Here is a 19,473-nt window from a genome sequence, read left to right as displayed (position 1 = left end):
CCAGGAAATACTTTGTGCCTAGTAGCAGTGTCTGCTAGTCAGCGGATTATCCCGGCTGTTAAGCAAGCTACACCACCTGTAGTTTGGACACTTAATTTTTTCAAAGGAAATGCTTCGGGACCACGGGATACTTAGTGAAGAGCATCAGGAGGCACCCCAAGGCATAGGGGCTGGGACTGGCACTAGGATGCCTTGTGGTGGACAGCCGAGCTCGATCCTTATAAAAGCTTTTTAACTGCAGCAGCTTTAGTGGACGCTACTGGAGCTGGAATTACGCGGCTGCTGGCATGAGACTTGCCCTCCAATAGATCCTTGTAAATGGATTTAAAGTGTATTCATTCAAATTAGAGGGACAATTTAAATTAAAAAGCTTAGAGCTGCCTCCACCACAGGGGGGCTCTCTCGACCCACCAGCGGACAGGCACCAGTATTGGGAGAGGGGGGCTGGCCATCAGGGTTCACCGCGGCTCTGGCACAAACCCGGCGACACGGAGGTGGCACGGGCAGGAGCGGACTGGCCGTCTCGGCTTCTCACTTTTTGGATTTTAGAAGGGCATGACATGCCTATATCTGTGTCTCCCCCTCCTTTTACTCCTCCACCTCTTTTCTTTTCGCATGACTATATGTACTTGTCACTTTTCCATGTGTTAGTTGTGTCTTCTGAGCAGTTTGTCAGCTTTTGGACACCTTTGAAGGTGTTTTCTATGTGTTTCTATGTGTTTTTGTTTGCCTGCCATTGGTTTTAACGGTGTTCGAAGGTGTTCGACGAACAGTTCGACGAACAGTTCGGCGAACACACGGGTGTTCGACGAACCGAACCGAACTCGAACACTACGGGGGTGGCTCAACACTATTCCCGGGTTCTCGCAGCGGAAGTATCCGACCAGGCAGCGGCGCTCCCCGGTCCTCACCAATACGATTAGCTGATTGGTCGCGCTCTCCGCACGCGAAAAAATCAGTGATCTTGGCGCTAAAGTTAAATACCGCTCTGCTGATTGGTCGCGGACGCTGCCCGCGACCAATCACCGATTTGGGCGCCACATTTAAATAGCGGCCGCGACCAATCAGCGAGCTTGGTGCCAAATTTAAACAACGCTCTGCTGATTGGTCGCAGACCCCAGACACGTCCAATCAGTGAGATTGGCGCCAAATTTAAACAACGCTCTGCTGATTGGTCGCGGACTCCAGCCGCGACCAATCAGCGAGATTGGCACCAAATTTAAACCCCGCTCTGCTAATTGGTCGCGGATGCCGGCCGCGACTAATCAGCATTATTGGCGCCAAATTTAAACACCGCTCTGCTGATTGATCGCGGTCGCCGTCCGCAACCAATCAGCAGTATTGGCGCCAAATTTAAACCCTGCTCGGCTGATTGGTCACGGTTGCCGGCCACGACAAATCAGCAGTATTGGCGCCAAATTTAAACCCCGCTCTGCTGATTGGTCACAGTTGCCGGCTGCGACCAATTAGCGATTTTGGCGCCAAATTTAAACCCCGCTCTGCTGATTGGTCGCGACCGCCGGCCGCGACTAATCAACATTGTTGCCGCCAAATTTAAACACCGCTCTGCTGAATGGTCGCAGTCGTGACCAATCACCATTATTGGCGCCAAATTTAAACACCGCTTTGCTGATTGGTTGCGACGGCAACCAATCAGCATTATTGACGCAAAATGTAATCACCGCTTTGCTGATTGGTCGCGACCGTGACCAATCAGCATTATTGGCGCAAAATTTAAACCCCGCTCTGCTGATTAGTCGTGACCGCCGGCCGTGACCAATCAGCGATATAGTCGCCAAATTTCAACACCGCTTTGCTGATTGGTCGCGGTTGCTGGCCGCGACCAGTCAGCGATTTTGGTGCCAAATTTAAACACCGCTCTGCTGATTGCGTCGGGTCTGCCGCATACATATTCTAGAATCCCCGATGCGTTAGAATCGGGCCACCATCTAGTTTCATGAAATAATTAAAAAAAAAATTGACGTGGGGCTTCGCCCTATATTTGTGTCCAGCCAGGTACAGCAGGCAGGAGCGGGCTGCCCCCAACCACCAGCTGCCTATTTGTACCTGGCCGGACACAACAATATAGGGAAGCCCTTTTTTTCTTATTTCATGAATTTCATGAAATAATTAAAAAAAAAAATACGTGGGGCTTCGCCCTATTTTTGTGTCCAGCCAGGTACAACTAGGCAGCTGGGGGCTGGAATTTGCAGCGCAGGGAGGCCCAAGCTTTCTGGGTCCCCCCCGCTGCAAAATGCAGTCCGCAGCCACCCCGGAAAATGGCGCATTCATAGAAGCGCCATCTTCTGGCGCTGTACCCAACTCATCCAGGGCCCTGGTGCGGTGGCTCACTGGGTAATAAAGGGGTTAGGGCCAGCTTGGCATTATCAGCTGGCCCTAAGCCCGAAATTCATGGGGTCACGCCAATATTAGACATGACCGCCATGAATTTCTAGTAAAGTATTTAAAAAAAACACAAACACCCAGAAAAAAGTCCTTTAATTGAAATAAACACACAATTCTTTATTGTTCTAAATTAAACCATACTTACCGTCACGCCCATTCCAGCTGAAGCCAATGTCTTCTGCAATAAAAGTAAAATAATTAAGCAACCTCATCCTTACCTTTCCATGGTTCCCACGACAGCTTCAGCTCTGCTACATCGAGATGACAGGCTGGACCGCAGCAGAACGCTGCCATCCAGCCTGTCATCCCGCAGACACTGAGAAGCGCAGGCTTGCTTGCGCTCTGCAGTGTCTGGCTGTGACGGCATAAAGATGAGACGAGTTCATGTCCAATGAACTCGGCGCACCTCATGCACGTCACTGACAGCGTGGGAGAATTCTCCTGCAGTCAGCACTTCAGCGTGAGAATTCTCCCACGCTGTCAGTGAAGTGCATGAGGTGAGCTCATTCATGTCCAATGAACTCAGCTGACCTCATGTACGTCACTGACAGCGTGGGAGAATTCTCACGCTGAAGTGCTGAGTGCAGGAGAATTCTCCCACGCTGTCAGTGACGTGCATGAGGTGCGCCGAGTTCATTGGACATGAACTCGGCTCATCTGGATGCCGTCACAGCCAGACACTGCAGAGCGCAAGCATGCCTGCGCTTCTCAGTGTCTGCGGGATGACAGGCTGGATGGCAGCGTTCTGCTGCGGTCCAGCCTGTCATCTCGATGTAGCAGAGCTGAAGCTGTCGTGGGAACCATGGAAAGGTAAGGATGAGGTTGCTTTATTATTTTTCTTTTATTGCAGGAGATCGTTGGCTTCAGCTGGAATGGGCGTGACGGTAAGTATGGTTTAATTTAGAACAATAAAGGATTGTGTCTTTATTTCAATTAAAGGACTTTATTCTGGGTGTTTGTGTTTTTTTTAACTTTGACTATGGGGTTAGTAATGGGGGTGTCTTATAGACGCCTCTCCATTACTAACCTGGGCTTGATGTCAGCTGGCATTATAAGCTGACATCAACCCCAACCCTATTACCCCCTGCCACCGCACCAGGGCAGCGTGGAAGAGCGAGGCTAAGTGCCAGAATTGGCGCATCCTATGAATGCGCCATTTCTGGGGCGGCTGACGGCTGGTGTTTCTAGCCTGGGAGGGGGCCAATATTCATGGCTCCCTTCCTGGGCTATTAATATCAGCCCCCAGCTGTCTGCCTAGCCTTTGCTAGCTATTAAATTAGGGGGGACCCCACGTCATTTTTTTTGGGGGGTCCCCCATTTTAATAGCTAGTAAAGGCTATGTATTCAGCTGGGGGCTGATATTAGTAGCCTGGGAAGCTCCGTGGGTATTACCCCCTTCCCAGGCTTCAAACATCTGTCCCAGCCGTCTGCTTAACCTCCGCTAGAGCCTAAAATTACGGGGAACCCCACGCCAATTTTTTTAATAATAAATCCTTTATTTTAATACTAAATGACAAGTACAGTAACCAACACTATCACTGTACTTCATATATATGTGACTGACATGTTTCTATCTATCTAATCTATGTGTGAAGCTCTATTCTGTCTGTTATAAATTGTCGGGTACAGATGCTGAATTGCCGGCCGGCTTTTTTAAAGAGACAGTGCATGAAAACACTATTATTTTTTTTAATAAATCCTTTACACTAAATGACAAGTACAGTAATCAACACTGTCACTGTACTTCATATATATGTGGCTGACATGTTTCTATCTATCTAATCTATGTGTGAAGCTCTATTCTGTCTGTTATAAATTGTCGGGTACCCTGCTGAATTGCCGGCCGGCTTTTTTAAAGAGACAGTGCATGAAAACACTATTATTTTTTTTGATAAATCCTTTACGCTAAATGACAAGTACAGTAAGCAGCACTTTCACTGTACTTCGTATATATGTGGCTGACATGTTTATATCTATCTAATCTATGTGTGAAGCTCTATTCTTTCGGTTCTAAATTGTCGGGTACCGGTGTATGCCGCTGCTGAATTGCCGGCTTTTCATGTTTCACTGTTGGCACTGTTCCCATCGATTTGGGCAATCACTGTAATGCCACAACCACCATGGCTGTGGCATTACAGTGAGTGGCAGACAATCCCTGCATGATTGGTGCTCTAAATAGCGCCAGACATGCAGGACACGCTTTTGGTGCACGAACAGTTATCGAACATAACCTCGAACAGCCGAATTTTTTGCAAATCGTTCGGGTTCGTCGAACAACTCGAACACCGCCCAAAACAGCTCGAATTTGAGATTGGCGAACAGTTCTAGTCGAACACCGCTCATCTCTAGTTATTATCTTCAGCACCCCCTACAGTACTCAATTTAACAAAATCAAATGTTTCATCAAAAATATATTCCAATTTTGTATCAAGGTGACACTTTGCATGATATTCTAAATAAGAGATATAGATGTGTTGCTAGAAGAGGTTAATCTATTGGTAACCTGCTCTCCAAGTTTATATGAAAGACGCACCAATAACGCAACCTGATTAATGACTAAGGGATTTCACAAATGTTTTGGCAATAAATGTAGTGTATGCTGATATGCCAAAAAAAAAACTGAAAGTAGATGATCATAACAATATTAGCGCTTTTATTAACTGTGAAACATGTCATGTCATTTACTGTGTCGAGTGTACCATTTGTGAAGTCAAATAAATAGGCAGTACTAGCCGCAAATTGAAAAAAGAATTTCTGAGCACATTTACAATATCAACAATAATAACATCACTTAGGCTATGTGCCCACGATGCAGAGATGCTCCGGATTTTTTCCTGAGCGTTTCTGCATCTCCAGGGACATGCGGATGTGAAGCGTTCTTCACATGCATTTCCTCATGCGGGTTGACGAGCGCTTTCCAAGCGATTTTAGCATCACTTGGAAAGTGCTTGTCAACTTGGTCACACTATATAAATCCATGCAACCGGCATGGATTTATATACTGTGACCTTAAAGAATGATATAAAATAAAAAATAAATATTATACTTACCTGCTGATGGCCCCCGGAGTCTTGCTTCGCTCCATCCTGGCTTCCCGGCAGCTCGTGGTACACTGAAGGACCTGCCGTCACATGACTATGACGTCAGCGCAGGTCCTTCAGTCCACCGCGAATTGCCAGCAAGTGAAGACAAGGAGACCGGGGGCCATCAGAAGGTAAATATAATATTTATTTTTTATTTTATTCTTTTTTTTACAGGTACTATGGTGCCCAGGTCCGGAGGAGAGTTTCCTCTCCCCCACACCTGGGTACCATCCGCACATTGAAACGCTTGGATTCCGCATGTACAGATGCAGTGATGCGGATTCCATGCACTCCAATGCAAGTTAATGGCAGCGAAAATGCAGCGATTCCGCAAAATAATTGGTAGTGCTGCGTTTTTTTCCGCAATAATAATCCGCAGCGGAATTTTCCGCAGCATGTGCATAGCACATGCGGATTATCATTAGGGAACATGGCAGACCTTCTACCATGAGTTTTTTAAGCGTTTCTGCAGCGTTTTTGCAGAAACACTTAAAAAACGCATCGTGGGCACACAGCCTTACTCAGGAGCTGTCAGACACTTCTTGGAGCGACGTGAATGTGAATTAGACAGCTTTTGTTTATTTGGATTGGAGAGAGTTAAAACTCCAAAGCGGGGAGTTTTCTGGATCGTTACACTTGACATGAAATAGTCCAAAGGAATGAATCACAAAACTGACACTATGTTTATTTATTGAGATCTATTCTATATGGATATAATTATTTATTACTAAAAAAAAAATTCTTTGGTAATGTCATTATTTCTTTCCTTGCATTCATGTCATCCATTATATATATTCCTAAGATATTCATGCATATAGCTTTATCATGTCATGTGATCTGTATAATTGAAAAGTTGCTGCACATGTGTGATTTTTTTCCTTTAAAAGCCTCATTTCTACCCACTGATAACCATACTCTACGACTAAGGGCGCAGTAGATGCCAGAAACACGTCAGAGTGTGTTTCACCATCAACATGTGGAAATTTTTAACTTTTTGTTAATGAAATAAAGCTTGAATATTTTATCTGGAGGTGCCTTTTCTGTTAAATTTTTTGTTGGATTCTCTGTGGGTCAGCAGCATTGGATACGGTACTCACTGCGATAAAAACAGGCATGCATTGATTTAGTACGGTGAGATCCTTCTCTTCCTTTTTACTAAAGTTCTGCACCTCCACCTAAGTCTTGTGTACCTATTACCCTTAGTAAGTAACCTATGCAGATAGGGGGTGACTCTAACCAGCAACAAGGGATCAAGGTATAAAAACTGGTACTTGGCAGCAACTGCGGAGAGTCTGGACGTCAGAGATATGCCTGACCAAAACAACCACCACCTGAATTACACCAGTGCCTAGGTGGGCCCGAGGATACCCAACTAGGCACACAGATGTTTTCCTATGATTCTGCAAAATTATTGCTTCTTGTTTATTTTATATAGAAAAATCTATCTTGAAGGCAAATTGTATAAAAGGCACCCTCCCCAATAGGGAAATGCCTGAGCAAACCCTATAGTAACTGTTAGGTGGTTTGATGTGCACATCTGTATGTTGCCAGGTCCCCAGTCCCTAGTCTGTTTGAGCTATTCCCATATCCTTTGTTACCTATAGTTTATTATAGCGATTCCTGATCCTGAACTGTCCCTGAAGTCATTTGTAGCTTAAAGGGAATCTGTCACCAGGTTTGACTGATATGAGATGCGGCCAACAACTTTCAGACCTGATATACAGCATTCTATAATGCTGTATATATGCCCCCACCTGACCTGAAAGAGAAGAAAAAGGGCTTTTATTTTACTCACCTGGGGGGTGGTCTGGTCTGAAGGATGTTGCTCGCCTTGGTCCGGCGCCTCCCATCTTCTTACCATCATCTTGCTTCATGCGGATGACATGTCCCTCCGTCATCCACACAGTCTCCCCAGTGTCGCAATCCTGCACAGGCATACTTCTCTGATGAGGGCAGAGCAAATTACTGCAGTGCCCAGGTGCTGGGGCTCTTTGACTTTTTCCGGCGCCAGCGTACTGCAGTACTTTGCTCTGCCCTCAACTGGGAGGGATCGCGATACCGGGGACCCTGTGAGGATGACATAGAGATGCGTCACCCACATAAAGCAAGAAAGAGGACGGTGATCGTAAGCCGATGGGAGGTGCCGGACCAGGACAAGCGACACCCATTGGACCAGACCACCCCCCAGGTGAGTATTATAAAAGCTCTTTTTCTTCTCTTTCAGGTCGGGTTAGGGGCGACATACAGCATTATAGAATGCTGCATATCATGCCTGAAAGGCCGTGGTTGTATTTCATATTGACCAGGTTCCCTTTAACTTTTCACGGAAACCACTTCCAGGGTATCTGTACCCTGAGGCCGCATTCGTGGTACCTGAAACTGTCCCAGTGGCCGTCCTGTCTTAACCTGTCTCAGTGGCCGACACTTCAATCCATCCTGAATGCGACAGCCAGGGTCCTATTTCTGTCCAGCCGCTTCACCGATGCCTCCATCTTGTGTCAGTCATTACACTGGTTACCCATTTGCTGCAGAATACAATATAAACTCATCGCTCTCACCCACAAAGCTCTCCACAGTTCTGCACTGACTTATATCTCCTCTCTCATCTCTGTCTATCACCCTACACGTGTCCTCCATTCTACAAATGACGTAAGACTAACATCCCCCATAATCCAAACTTCGCACCTCCATCTCCAAGACTTCTCTCGTGCTGCACCAGTTCTCTGGAATGCTCTATCCCAGACAATCAAACTGATGCCTAGCTACCTCGTCTTCAAGCATGCTTTAAAAACCCATCTCTTTAAACAAGCCTACCACCTCAACTACTCAGTAAACTAACTTTCCCCTGTTCCCTCCTTCTAAATATTATTCTGAATCTGCACCCTACTATTCATCTGTCTCCACACCCTCTGCGCACACGATAACTACACTCGATACTTGATTATTGCTCTTAAACATACTGGCTGATGACTGGATCATGCAATCTTATATGAAAATCCCTACTTATTATAATTGCCTGACCTGAAATAACAAGTTTTTTTCACCTATTGTGTCCACCCATTGCCTTGTAGAATGTAAGCTTGCGAGCAGGGACCTCACTCCTAATGTAACTGTTTAAACTGAATTTATTTATGTACATGTCTCCGCTTATTTGTAAAGTGCTGCGGAATATGTTGGCACTATATAAATAAAAATTATTATTATTACTGTTGGATAAAATGTGTATCTTGCGAGGGTCTTTGCCACAGACACTTACACATGAATGGTGCCATGTGGGCCAAGCTGCAAAAAGGCAATTGTTCTGTGTCCCCAACAGTAGAAACAGTATCCATTCTCTCCTCACGCTGACTCGCCTCCACCTCTTCCTCTCCAGCCCATCCAGGCTGGACAGACATGAAGCTTGGGTTGGGTGTCCCCTCTGTAGCATTACAAGTCCCCTCGGTAGCACAGAAAAAAAGTAATCTCCCTCCTCATCTTCCTCCTCATCACCCAATGTTGCCTCAGAATATTGGCTAGGCTGGGTAGTATCACCCATTGGGAAATCTGGCTCCATACCAACATGATGGGCACTCAAAGCTTCCTCTTTGAGATTATGCAGTGATTGTTTGAAGAGACACATCAGCGGGATGGTTACGCTGATAATAGCCTGATCACCACTCACAAGGTTGGTGCAGTACTCAAAGTTTTCAAGAACCTCACAAATGTCAGCGATCCACACCCACTCGACAGTTGTTATGTGTGGTGGCTGACTCTCAATCTGACCGACATGCTGAAGCTGGTATTCAGCTACTGCCCTCTGCTGTTCACTTATCCTCGCCAACATATGATTGGTGGAGTTCCACCGCATGGGCAGGTCGCAAATGAGTCGGTGACTTGGCAAATTCAAGCGCTTTTGCAGCGCTGTTAAAGCAGCAAAAGTAGTAGAGGAATGATGGAAATGGGCGCTAATTTGGTGCCACCTTCTCAATTGGGTACGGCAAGTCACAGAATGTTTTCAGAAATTTCTAAACTAGGTTCAGCACGTGAGCCATGCATGGCACGTGTACCAGCTTGCCGATCTTTAAAGCCGCCACCAGGTTACGCCCATTATTGCAGACAACCAGACCGGGTTGGAGGTGCAGTGGGGAGAGCCATTGATTGGTCTGTTGTTTTAAAGCTTGCCACAGCTCTGTTGCAGTGTGTGCTTTCTGACCTAAACAGATCAGCTTCAGCAGAGTGTCTTTCCACTTCGCCGATGCGGTGCTGCACAGGTCCCAACTTGGCAGTGATGGGGAGGGTAATTCAGCAGAGGATGAGGATCAGGAGAAGGGGAGAGAGGAAGTGGAATATGAAGAGGTGGAAACCCTGACAGAAGTTGGGCCCGCTATTCTTAGCGTGGGTGGGATGTGTGATGTTCCAGTTTGCGCCTTTGTCCCACCAGGTTCCCCCAGTGTGCCATGACAATAAATATATCGTCCCTGTACACATCAATTTGTCCAGGTGTCTGTAGTTAGGTCGACCTTTCGGGTTGGTGAGAGCACGGTTCAGATTGTTTAACACGTGCTTGTGTAATGCAGGGACCGCACACCGGGCAAAATAGTGGCGGCTGGGAACACTGGGGCAGCCACAGCCAAGAGATCACGGAAGACTGTGCTCCCACAAGCCTAAACGGCAAAATCTCAACAGCTAGCAATTTGGCAATGTGCGAGTTTAGTATTTGTGCCTGTGGGTGCATGGCTGGGTATTTACACTTTCTTTCCAAGCTCTCAGGCACAGACAATTGGACGCTTTGCTGGCACAAGGAAGTGGATGTGGTTGATGTTTGTTGTGTGTGAGCAACCACAGCTTGCGGGCAGGAGGTATGAGCGCCTGCTTCTTGAACAGCAGATTCTGAAGGACATAGCCCAGGAGACATGGCATAAGTCTACACTGAACCCAAAAGCACTACAGATACGGCTGGTGATGAGCTCATGCAGCCTTTATCTATCCCTCATCCCCTCAAGATGGCTGGACCATCATTGTAAATAAGCCCATGTCCTTTGTGTCACTCCCACCTCATTCTAGATTGTAAGCTCTTACGAGCAGGGTCGTCATTATTTTTGCTTTAATTAATGTATTATCTTTAGCTATGTTACTTATGACTGTTGAATATGAATCTCTGAATTGTAAAGCGGTGCGGAATAGGTTGGCATTATATAAATAAAGAGTATTATTATTATTGGTAAATATTCCTGTATTTACCTTGTTCTGAACTCAATCTGTTTTCTGATGATAATCCTGCCTAAAGATTGTGCCTCTGACTTTAACTTCCTGATCGACTTTGAATGAAGACCCTTTTTACCACCAGCTTGTTCCACTGGCCAGCAGCTGACTCCGTGGCCTCAATGTGGGGCCCTTATTTAAGTTCAGATCCGTATACTGGGTTTAAAGGGTGAAGGCAAAGGCAGCCCTTTGGATCTGGTAGACAGAGTGGCTTGTGGTAGGCCTGTACATATAAGCCCTATTAACAGCTGCAAGGCTGCCACAAACAGTGCCCCGTAACAATTTCATATACTTGTGCCATTTATGCAAGAGCTGCCCTGATATATTTTCCGCTATATGCTTTTTCAAGTTAAGAAAATTACTAGCAGACATAGGATCCAATCAAACACAAGATGTTGATCTTCTTTTCCTTTTTCTTTAAAGGATCTTGTTATCCAAAAATTATTAAATATAACGATCCATTTTTATGTTGAACATATCTTTAAAGAATTTTTGGTGATTTTTTAAAATAATTTTTAATTAATTAATAAAGAAATGTTAATTTTCAGTGGTCTTTTTCCAAGGTTTAGAACCATGTACTTCTTCAAACTTCCATTCAGATTAGATTGTGCCTAAAGTGGCATTCAACTTTCTCCTGTCCTGCAGTGCCGCAGTGGGTTTCTGAGAGGCTTCACCCTACCAGACTCTTCCTTATCATGCAGTCTTGTGTCAGTAACAATATTATACAGCTGACACTAGCCTGTAACTGCCACTTTGGTGCTAACACCTATTGCTGTAGTTTAGCCCCATAGATGTTGCTGTCAACAATCACCACCGCATTTCAGTGATCACACTTCATAGGAGATTGGTAAAATTACAATAAACTACAATAGAGAAGTTTTGTAGAGTGTTGTACTAGTGATCAAGTAATTATAGGTTTTTATTCTTCAAGTGAACTAAAAAAAAATTGTAAAAAGTAGTTTAAAAATGTTTTTAAAAACCCTTCATGACTTATGACATATAGGTACGTCATAGATCATGGATCCCCCTTTGATGCATGTTCCGACTCTGAGCCCACATCTTTTCTGGCACATGACAGCTGATTTGATCAGCAGTCATGTGCCCCTAACAGTCACAGATGGAATCGCGATCCACTCGTGTCTGTTAAAATTTTAAATGCCGCGGTCAGTCTCTGACCGCGGCATTTAACATAATGGCGCTGGAAGCGCGTCACAAACCCCGCCCATCTGTGCCCCTGTCACATGATCGTGGGGCGCTGATGGGTTGGCATGAAAATCGGGGGTCTGCAGAAGACCACTGTGCTTGTTATTGCTGTTCTGCTATGAACACCGGCCTGCTATGTGTAGCACAAGCGATCGGACAATCGCAGCTTCAAGTCTCCTAAGGGAACTATTGAAACAAGTAACAAGTAGAAAAAAATGTGCTTGAAAATATTTTAAAAATCTGAAAGTTTTTTAAAGTTTTTTTTGCCCAAATTCAAAATAAAATGAATAAGATGTGCCCGATCTATCAAAATATAAAAATAATTAATCTGATCAGTAAACGGTGTAACGAGAAAAAAGATCAAAATGGCAGAATTACTGAATGTTTTTTTGGTCGCTGCAATAAAATACAATAACAGGCGATTAAAACATCATATCTACCTCTAAATGGTATCAATAAAAATGTCAGCTCAGCGCACAAAAAATAATCTCTCACCCAGCCCCAGATTCTGAAAAATGGAAATGCTACAGGTCTCGGAAAATGGCGACATTTTTTTTTTTTCACAAACTTTGGATTTTTTAACCACTTAGATAAAAAGAACCTATAAATGTTTGGTATCTGAGAACTCGCGATGACCTGGAGAATCATAATGGCAGGTCAGTTTTAGTGTTTAGTGAATATGGTAAAAAGAAAACAATTGTGGAATTGCACTCTTTGTGTAATTTCACCTCACTTGGAATTTTTTTCCTGTTTTCCAGTACATGATATGGTAAAATCAATGTTGTCGTCCAAAAGTACAACTCATTACACAAAAAACAAACCCTCACACAGCCGTATTAACGGAAAAATAAAAAAGTTATAGCTCTGAGAATAAGGGGAGCAAAAAACAAAAACACAAGAATGCAAAATCCCAAGGTCGTGAAGGGGTTAAATATATATATATATATATATATATATATATATATATATATATATATTTAAAAAAAAACATAAAAATTTAAGCCATTTCCTTTTCGCCATACTTTAAATAAAAAGAATTGTAATTTTTGGTGTCTCTGTGTACGTAAAAGTCTAATTTTAGCATTTTTCATTATATACTATAAAATAAATACATTATCAATTAATTTATTCATAAATATATAAATATTACTCAATCACTTTTTTTCAGTCACCTCAACACTCCTCTAAAATGTAACAAAAGTGATCAAAAAGTCTTATATAGCCCAAAATTACACCAATATAACTACAGCTCCTTCAGAAAAAAAAAAGTTACTTAGCAGTAAAATAAAAGGGTTTATGATGACACAAACCGAAATTAAAATGTTTAAGAAAGATTTTTAAAGCATACAAAAGATATCAAATTTGGTTTCACCATATTAAGACTGACCTGACAACATAGTGAATGTCATAAAAACTTGAACACAGAATGGTGTTTCTTTCTCCATTCCACCCCACAAAGAATTTATTTTTCTTAAGTATATTATGCGGCAAATTAAATAGCGCCATTCAAAACTACAACTCTGCCTGAAAGAAAATCAAGCCCTCTTATGGATATGGATGGAAATATAAGCTCTTGGAAGAAGTAGATTTAAAAAGAAAAAACTGAAATGAAAAGACAGAGAGAAGGGGTTACTGTGATAATCAGGCTGAAAAGTTATTATTACTCCAATTAATAGCTTTTCGCCATAAGAAGTTGAACCCTACAGATTTAAAGGTCACTTAGTTATATTCAAGATAGGAGATCTCCCTTAGGAACAGAGGAAGTGCAGCTTTAAATAGAAAGGTTATTAGCCCCAGACAGGAAACATCTGTAGGGTATGTAAATTCCAGACTACCTGTAGCATTCACTTCCTAACTACAAAGACTAACTTGACCCAAAAGTAAAACAAGTCTGCAGTAGATTATCTTGTGTCATAAAACTGCTGACTATTAGTAAAAAGGCTATTTAAGCAAACGCCGAATATTCAGTCAAAAGAAATATTGTAAATAATTGATTTTTATATTTGTTTCAGAATTTTACAATCTATGAGCTAAGAAGGCAAAACAATTTCAATTGTTCTTGGAAGAAAGAAATGTTTTCTTGTCTTTGTAACATATATGCCTCTTTTAGTGTTTGTGCACACAAGAGTCAGATTTATCTGACGCGCCCCCTGGGCCTGTGTTGTGCAGGGGAACCCGGAACTGGGCCTGTTGTAGAATGCTGGGGGTTGTAGTCTCCGTGTGGCGGTGACCCGGTCCGTGCCCAGGGTGGTCAAACCAGTGGCAGTCTTAATGTATAGCAAATGTCCGACTACGCCACCGATGGATTGCGGTCAGTGGGGACTGCTGCTGCGCTGCCGACTGCTGAGGCTGATGTTGTTTGCGCAGCCGAGTATGGGATAACTCCCCACGGGAGAAGTATTGCCTCAGGGCAGCTAATGTGAGAGATGATGGGAGTGATGGTGTGAGGGTCCCAGTGCTAATGGTGCTGGTGCGGCAAGGAATCACAGAGACGTGAGGTGCAGTTCAGGGTCTTTACTGATGGTACAAGGCAGACCCTCCCGGGAGTACTGGCTAGTATAAGGGGCCTGGTCAGTCTGCGAGCAAGCAGGAGTTCCCCTGGCCAGGTGGAGTTGTAGGCCTCCCCGTTTATCTGCACTCTTCCTGGCTACCTTGCTGTCAGCGGTTACAAGTAGCCCACATCCCTGAGTATACCGTGTGGTGCTCACCCGTATGGCTGGTGACTTGGGGCCTTCTGTTAGCCTCCGCTCCTGGATGGCGGCGCTGGTCCCTTCTTTGTGACTGAGCCTCCGGGCTTCTATGGCCAGAGGACCTGGAATCCCCTGCCGGCTGGTTTCTGTTGCTGGGTATATATCAGTCCCCACAGCCTCGGACTCCTGTGTCCGGTTTTAGTAACTTCAGCCAGAGCGAGCTATATCTCTGCTCACAGCCCCTGGCCTTCTGCCTCTGCTCCTACAGAGCTCCTGATGTATCTTTTCCTGTGTCTGCAGCTTCACTCTAGGCTCTGACTGCTCTGCTTGTTCTGCAGGCTCTGTCTCCCCTAATCCCGCCCCAGACCCAGTTTATAAGGGCAGATTCCTCCCCTCCCAGGTCTGGGCGGGCAGTGTTGCATGCTTAGGGCTCCTGACCAGAGAAACCTCCCACTTGCTCTCAGACATAATATCTCTATTACTGTGGCAACCAGTCCCCTGGGGTGTCACATTCCCCCCTAGTAAATTTTAGTACTCCGGGACTAAACACATTTTTAAAACATAATAACAGGGTATAAACAATAATACGATAACATATTTACAAGAAGTTTTAGTTCTTTAAAGGTCACGGCGTGTCCACAACCGGGTGTCCATATCACCCAAGGTGAAGTTTTTGAAACAAGAGGGTGTCCATATCACCCAAGGTGAAACTTTAAGCGAAGTAGGGGACCTGTCCAAAGCAAACCCCTTGCGTTGGCCTTGGGCGTGGCTGCAAGAGTAGACTAACTACTTTGGACCGCAAGGAGGCCACGCCAGACAGGTTTTCTCTTCCGCGGCCGTCTTCTCAAGAGGCACCAAGGTGCAACTATCTACAAAACTGTTCCGGTTATCCAGCGTCCATAACCTGTTAGTCCATAAAAAATCTGCAGGGTAACTGAGAAACATAATTAATAACAGGCAACAAACATAAACCATAAACAGTTAGCAGATAAATTCACAGTGCATTAGTTTAGATTCTCCAGCGAGCGGGCATCTGACCTCTAGTGACTCTAGTGGACCTACGGAGCTCACTAACTGGTTCTGCACTACAGGGTGTAGGAGGTGTTATGGGTAAGCTGGGCAGCTGTCTGCGCACTCTTTGGCTCACTAGGGGCATGGCAGGCTCACTACTAGCAGAGGGTTGATCCTCCTGTACTGCTGGTGTGGACTCTTCTGCCTCTTGGGCCGGCTGCTCTTCCAGCTCTACCGGTTCCTCTGTAGGCACTTGCGGGGCTGGCTGGAGAAAGGTGAGGACGGGTACCACGACAGTGCCGTTTACTTGTGTCCAAGACCGGGAGAAGTCTCCGAGTACAGTACTGATCATTTCTTCCCTTTCCTCTGCGGGTTGAGGGTTTCCTTGATCTTCTTCAGGGCTTTGCAGCTGCTCGGGACACTTCTTCAGGTGGTCTCTGGAGACAATGGCTGTGGTTTCTCCTCCATCCTTACTGATTACGCAGATTTTTGGGTTCTCATGGCTTGATGGCAGTACGGTGTACGGGTCCTTCTCCCACTGGTCGTCCAACTTGTGGAGCGGCCTCTTCCTCTTCAAGACCTGCTCTCCAGGTACCAGGGGAACAGCGGGAGCATACTGGTTATAAGCCTTCTCTTGCCTTTCTCTAGCTTGAAACAGACTTCGCTCGACGCTCTCATGTACTTTCCGATACTGCTGCTGCCGTTCTGTATCCCAGTCTGCCTCTGGCGAGGTGTCCTCAGGCGTCAGGACTCCCATATCCAGGTCAATAGTCAGCTTACCAGGTCTTGCTCTCATTAGGTAAGCCGGGGTACAGTTGGTGGAACCTACAGGGATGTGGTTATACAGGTCCACCAGATCGGGCAGTTTCTCAGGCCACAGACTGCGTTCTTCCAGGGGCAACGTTTTTAGCAGATCTATCACCACCTGGTTCATCTTCTCGCAGAGTCCATTGGTTTGAGGGTGATAGGGCGTTGTTCTTATCTTCTTGCAGCCATACAGGTTGCAGAACTCCTGGAAGACCTCCGCTTCGAAGGCTGGTCCTTGGTCTGTCAACACTTGGTCCGGGTGCTGCTGGAAGGCTCTAGCTGCTGTTTGAGCCGTTAAGTCCTTGACCGGGAACACCACCAGGAACCGGGAGTAATGATCTACGATTGTGAGGGCGTAGACATACCCAGATCTGATTGGAGCCAGTTTCACATGGTCCAGGGCTACCAGTTCCAGTGGCTGTCTGGTGATGATGGGCTGCAGGGGAGTCTTCTGGCTGGCTCGGTCTTTTCTTCTCAGGTGGCACGGGCCACAGTCTCTGCACCACCTCTCGATGGCTCCTCTCATGCCTACCCAGTAGAACCGTTCACGCAACAAGAACTCCAGCTTCTTCCATCCGAAATGCCCTGCTCCGTTGTGGTATGCCTCCAGAACCATAGCCGCGTCTCGTCTTGGGACCACTACTTGCCAGGTCAACTCATGTGTTCGAGAGTTAACCATTCTCCGGCACAGCTTCTCCCTGTAGAGGAACAGCTTACTTTTCTCCTTCCACAGTTGCTTGGTCTCCTCCGGAGCATCTGGGTCAAGACGGGCATCGGCCTGGGTCAGCATTTCCTTCACCAAATGGACTGCGGGATCACTGTCTTGCGTCTCCGCCTAGTTGTAGTGGGGCAAGGGACTGAACGTCACGGAGCGCCGGTCCTTCACACGGTGGGAATACAGGGTAATCCCATGACGGTGGAATGCAGGGAGCTCAACTTCTTCCAGATCTTCTGGATCTTCCCCTACGTCCGGTAAGTTCGGCATTCTAGACAGGGCATCCGCGTTGGCATTTGAGCGTCCTGCCCGGTATTTGATGGTGAATTCAAAGTTGGACAGGCGGGCCATCCATCTCTGTTCCAGGGCACCGAGCCTTGCAGTGTCCAGGTGTGTCAACGGGTTGTTATCCGTGTACACGGTGAATTTGGAGGAGGCAAGGTAATGCTTGAAACGTTCGGTCACTGCCCACACTACTGCCAGGAACTCCAACTTGAATGAGCTATAATTCTCAGGGTTCCTCTCCGTGGGCCGTAGCTTTCGGCTGGCGTAAGCGATTACCCGTTCTTTCCCTTGCTGGATCTGGGACAGTATGGCTCCTAGCCGAATGTTGCTTGCGTCCGTGTGGAGGATAAAGGGCTGGCTGTAGTCTGGATATGCCAGGATTTCATCCCCCGTGAGGGCCATCTTCAGCTGGCAGAAGGACTCCTCTTCCAGCTTTTCCCACCTAAAGGGCGGCTTCTGGTTTTTGGCTTTCCGAGATTGACCTATCAGGAGGTCCTGCATAGGGGCTGCCATTTTGGTGAAACCGGGAATGAATCTTCGGTAGTAGCCTACCAACCTGAGGAACTGCCGCACTTCCTTTATGCTGGAGGGTCTTGGCGAGTCCTTAATCACGGTGATCTTATTAGGGTCAGGAGCCACTCCGTCAGCACTCACCACGTGTCCCAGGTATTGCACCTTTGGTTTCAGGAGGTGACACTTGGAGGGTTTCACCTTTAGGCCGTAGTTTGCCAGAGCTTCGAACACTTCTGCCAGGTGTTTCAGGTGGTCCTCGTAGGTCTTGGAATAGACGATGACATCGTTCAGGTATAACAGGACCGTCTCGAAGTTCCGGTGTCCCAGACAGCATTCCATCAACCGTTGGAAGGTTCCTGGTGTGTTGCAGAGCCCGAACGGCATACAGTTAAATTCGCTGAGACCCATCGGGGTGGTGAATGCGGTCTTCTCCCGGTCCGCCTCTGCTACAGGAACCTGCCAGTACCCGCTAGTGAGATCCAAAGTAGATTAGAAGTTAGTAGATTTTAATGCAGCTAAGGACTCTTCTATCCTTGGTAACGGGTACGCATCTTTGTGTGTGATACGGTTGACCTTCCTGTAGTCTACACACATTCTCATGGTGTTGTCTTTCTTTTTCACTAAGACTAGTGGAGCTGCCCAGGGGCTACAGCTGTCCCTGATTACCCCAGCCTCCTTCATGTCTCTAAGCATCCCCTTGGCGTGTTGGTAGTGTGCCGGGGGTACGGGTCGGTATCTCTCCTTTATGGGAGGATGGTCTCCCATGGGGATGTGGTGTTCTACCCCCTTTACTCGCCCGAAGTCTAGCGGGTGTTTACTAAATACTCTCTCGTACTCTCGAACCACCCGATAGACTCCCTGTTTCTGGTGTGAGGGAGTGGAGTCAGTACCCAAATGCAGTTGCTGACACCAGTCCTCCATTGGTTTCTTAGAGCCGTTACCTTCCTCTGGTTGAGATGGAGGCAAGGGTTCCACGGCCTGTACAGAATTCTGGTTTATGGTGAACAATTTGGCTAGCGTGGCATACCGGGGCAGGTATACTTCTCTCTCCCCGATATTTATGATGCGAACGGGCACCCTCCCATGGCGTACATCGACCACCCCCTGTGCTGTCAAAATGGTGGGCCTACTGTCTGAGTAGACGGGTTCTACCATTGCTTGGTAGTCTCTACCTCTTAGACCAATAGCTGCCCGGCACCAAATCATCATCTCACTTTTTGGGGGCATGGCAATAGGGAACGGGTCACACATTCTCACGCTACCTATCTCACCACCAGATAGTTCTACCTGTTGCCGCTTCATCAGTGCCCGGATCTCTTTTTGGAGCACACGCTGCTGGCCGGAACTGGCGTTCTTGGCAACCTGCTGTAAAATGAGAATCACCTCTGCAAGACAATTTTCAATCACATTAGTTCCCAAGGTTATTCTAGGGTGACTCTCATGACGGTCTATGTCCACTATAATCAGTCCTTGTGCCGCCAGTTCGACTTTACCGATCTTAATGGTCACCTCTTTGAAT

This window comes from Phyllobates terribilis, unplaced genomic scaffold, assembly GCF_046119375.1.
Source record: "Phyllobates terribilis strain yellow unplaced genomic scaffold, ASM4611937v1 Scaffold_1__5_contigs__length_1240528914, whole genome shotgun sequence".
NCBI classification, from domain to species: Eukaryota; Metazoa; Chordata; class Amphibia; order Anura; family Dendrobatidae; genus Phyllobates; species Phyllobates terribilis.
This window is presented reverse-complemented; position numbering follows the sequence as displayed.